Below are 4,748 nucleotides of genomic sequence, written 5' to 3' on the forward strand. Positions count from 1 at the left end.
GGTCTGCTGGTGTGTGTGTGTGTGTGTGTGTGTGTGCGTGCGTGCGCGCCCTGTTGAGAATGGATCTCGGGATTTAGGAGAAGGCAGTGGGTGAGTGACACGCTGGTGTATGATAACTGATCAACTGGGTCGCGCCTTTTTATATTATAACTTTGGCCGAACTATTGCGTCGTAAAAATCCGGGATTGGTTGAACAGCCAAAGGGGTTTTTGGCTGTCAAGAAAAACAAGAGAGAAAAAATTTAAGACATTGCCTTCTGTCATTTCTCGTTATTATCAGCAGGTTCTCCCTCTCTCCCTGAAACTCTCAAGATGTCATTCGATATATTTCATCCTTTCTCCTATTTACTGGACCCAATTTGCTTTATTTTTATCGTGCAGACTCCAGACACAGGCTTGTGTTTCCATCCACTAATTTCGTTTTAATTGACAAACTATTTTGTTTCCTGAGTTTATCGGTGTTATCACCGTCCATACCTTCGCGTTCACTTTTCATTAATTTACGTTTGGACTTTGAGTGTGTTACTGTTTTATTTTTAACCCAACCAGGATCGACGGTCAAGCCATGCGCGTCTGCGAAACTGACCTGTAATTAAGGTCATTGAGGTTTATTGTTATTTGCACCGAGCGCTCGGGACTCTCGGACGACTGTCTTCAACGCCTTCATTTACATGCTTTGGCGGCGCGTTCTTGTGAAAGAACCCATTTGGCTTTCTTTTGGTGGGATGATGGAAGGAGAGACGCTTGTGGACAAACCGAAGTTAGGGATCGTTCGCTTATTGTAATTTCGAAACCTTTTATTAAACAGTATACCACCTCCATGAATAGAAGGGCTGCGGAATGTCGGAGAAACTCAGCAGGTCAAACAGTGTCCTTCAGATTTATGGTCAGAGGACATCACATCCAACCCTGAGTTTCCTTTTTTTTTCTTGTAGGCGAGGCAGAATTGCCACGAATTGGGAGTGCAAAAAAAAACCCTGTACTCAACGTACACGTCAACAAATAAAGAACTCAACAACTGACTGCAATTTCGAGAAAAGGACGAGTCCTTCAATGGATCCCTGATTGGGTTTGTTGTTGAGGAGTCTGATGGTGGAGGGGGAGCAGCTGTTCCTGAACCTGGTGGAGCGAGTCTTGCACCTCGACCCCTTTCCTGATGGCGGCAGCGAAAACAGAGCACCTGATGTAGCAAAGATAGAGATACATAACCAACGTCTCCTGCTTGAGCCCTTCATCAAGTTATATCCATTAATAGATTTATCTACCCCATTAATTATAAACCAGCAAGGCAGGGTGGAGCAAATTCGCGTCAGTAACTCGATCTGGGATAAGGCGGAATCTACCGGATTATTGTAAAGCAAAACATTTGGTTCACTGACGTTCTTCAGGGAAGGGAATTTGTCCTCTTTACCCGGCCTCGACTTGTGTAACTCCAGACCAACCGATGTGCTTAACCCTTAAGCGTCTCTTCAGTTCACAACCAATAATGCTGGATTTATTAGCGAACGCTAACTAATTTATTTTGCACTCGATGCGTTTGTTTCCCCGAAACTCTTTGAACCGTTTTTTTTACGCGTCAGTTTCGTGTCTGATGAGCTGCAGGTTGTTCTCAGAGCGAACGTTGTGATGGTTTCTCAGCATCGTTTTAACGAAAAGAATCGATAGCGAGAGGCCCAAACAGTCCATAACTATAATGACATGAACTGTCAATAGTGAAACAACAGGAAGCCCAGCCGGAAAACGGAACCACATCTTACCTTCGACCATGGGAACCCAGAGACTCAGTTTACCCCACTGCAGGGCTCCTTTCCCGAGCGTCTGTTGCTCAAGGAGCCCTGCAATGGGGTAAACTGAGTCTCTGGGTTCTCATGCTCGAAGGTAAGATGTGGTTCCGTTTTCCGACTGGGCTTTCGGTGACATTCCTGTGTATAAATTAAGATGAAAAATGACCATTTCGCCCATCCAAATTCAAGGCTATTACATGTCGCAAAAGTACGGCGACAATCGGTGATCGAAAGAAATTTCTCATAACCTAGCAGAATGAGACAAGGCCAGAATGTAGACCTTTCGGTTTAATTAGACTGAGATTGACACGTACTGGCTCTCGAAATTGTCCGTTTGCATTTAACCTTAGTTGCAAATGTAACCAGAACTTAATAAACCCTCTCCGTAAATTCCACAGCAGAGAAACAGTAGGTGTTGGAACATCTATGAGTCATACAGTACAACACATATACGCAGTCAGTCAACTGGTCTGAACTCTTTATTGAGACCGAGAAAGACTTACAGCATTCCATAAGACATAGGAGCAGAAATAGGCCATTCAGCCCATCGATTCTGTCCTGCCATTCAATCATGAGCTAAAGGTTCCATTATTGTCACATTTAGAATTCTACCGCTCCTTTGTCCAGCAGAAATGAGGCCCCAGCGAGGAATGAACTCATGCCCCCTGGTTTAAAAGACCAGTGCTCTAACCTCTGATTCATTCTCCCACTCCACGAACCCCCGCCCCACATAACTTTCCATGCCATGGCTAATCAAGAACCTATCAATCTCCGCCTAAAGCTCTTTCACACTTGCCAGTGATCACAGGAATCAAACGCCAATCGGCCTTTAAAGTGGCAAATGAGAAAGCAAAATCTACTCAACACCGGCGTCCGGTGACATCATCTCACGCCGGGTATTGACGGCCTTGACCCCTAGTACAATCCCCGGCATCTGCAGACACCAGCGTTGAGATCAAGCAAGTGTGAAACAGGCAATCGCTTCTCTTTTCCGATTAAAGGTAGAACAGACCAAACACCGGGGATAGACCCTTGCAAGTGTGAAACCGTTCAGTGTCCCGGTTAGGAGTGGTCTGGTGTGAAAGGCCAAACCCCCCCCATTCCTATCCCAAGACACTGAATCCCAGGCCAATTTAGTAGGACGCAAGTGTGAAAGGGGCTAAAGATACACCCAACGACTTGCCCTTCACAACTGTATGTTTGTAATTTGCATTAACTGGTGGTTGGACTGTTGTAACTCAAACAGCAGTAACTGAGTTGAGTGTTTCCCTGTGGATCGAGACTATGCAGATACCGTCATCTGCTGGCCATTGGAGGTACTTCTGACCATCCACACAATCCGACGTAACCCACATACAGACAGACACACAATACATATGCAAGAGAAGTGTTATTCATCTATACAAATAAATCAATCAATACTGTTTCATGAACATGAGAGTCTTGGATGGTCAATGCGAGCAGTTCCTTTGGACGACAACGATCCCGGTCAATCACATCGATGGGGGAAGACTCCAGTGATCAACTCTGCCACTCTATGGTCCTGCGGATTGACCTCCAATTCATTTCTCTGCAGCAACCATACCGCACTGTGATGTAGCTGGCCAGGATGATTTCGACAGAGCTCCTGTAAAGGTTGACATGATTGTGGCTGGTAGCCTTGTCTGCTTCAGTCTTGCCAGGAAGTGCAGTCGATGTTGTACCTTCCTGACAAGTGAGGAGATGTTGGGTCACTAGTTAAGTGAACTCCAAGGAACTTGGTGTCTCCACTCACTCCACTACAGAGTTGTTGATGTGCAGTGGAAGGTGGTCGGTCCTGGTTCTCCTGAAGTCCACAATCATCTCCTTTGTCTTATCCACGTTGAGATGCAGGTTGTTACTCTTGCACCATATCATGAGATTTTCTATCTATTCTCTGTAGTGCGACTCATCGTTGCTGATGAGGCCAACGACTGTCATGTCATCTGCAAAGGTTGATGGCACTGTTGGACCTGGATCTGGCGATGCAGTCATGGGTTAGTAGTGTGAACAGGAACAGGCTGAGCACACAGCCCTGAGGTGCCCCGGTGTTCAGTGTAACAAAGCTCGACGTTCTACTACCAACCCGGACAGACTGTGGTCCAGAACCCAGTTACAGAGAGGTATGTTGATTCCCAGCAAGGACAGCTTCTCCACCAGACATTAACTTAAGAGGTTCTTCCTGTCAAATTCTCCCAAGGTGCTTTACAGCCTATGAAGTACAAGTAATACAGCATCTAGTTTGTGCACAGCAAGTCCACAGAAACAGCAATGTGATAATGACCAAGTTAAACAGTAAAATCTGCAAATGCTTTGATGTAATGCAATACACAAAAGTGCTAGAGAAACTCAGCAGGTCATGCAGCTTCTATAAGAAGTAAAAGTTAATTAACGTTGGTCAGGTAACCACCTTGTCCACCTAAGCTGCCACTTTCAAGTGGCACTTGCACCCCTAGGTCTCTTGTTTTGCAACAGGCTCCAGGTTCTACTGTTCACCATGCTTGTCCTGCTCTGGTTTGACTTATGAAACTTTAACAACTGTGGAAAGGCAAATTGATGTTTCTATTTAGGATTCTTCATCCAAACTAAATGTTGATAGTCTTAATGTTGCCATGAATCACATGTTATCACAATTTCAATCAGTGATGATTTGATTAGTAGCACCCCTGCCTCTAAGACAGGAGCTGTGTATTCAAGTCACAACCAAGGAACTTTAGTGCAGCGTGCAATCTGGGCAGAGATTCCTGTGTGCAGGAGTGAGTGCGTCAAAGGGCCAGTGCTGAGGTGGTAACTCAGCTACTCTCAGCAGATATTGTTGTCCCTTGATTCCTTCAAATTATATTCAATGAAAGGGTTCCTGAGTCATCAGAAGATAGTGATGAGGAAGTTTGGTTGACTTTGTTTCATCTGAATACAGCAGGTTCTCATGTTCTCCACTTTTGGTGGG

This window comes from Narcine bancroftii, chromosome 12 (assembly GCF_036971445.1).
Source record: "Narcine bancroftii isolate sNarBan1 chromosome 12, sNarBan1.hap1, whole genome shotgun sequence".
In the NCBI taxonomy this organism is placed as follows: domain Eukaryota; kingdom Metazoa; phylum Chordata; class Chondrichthyes; order Torpediniformes; family Narcinidae; genus Narcine; species Narcine bancroftii.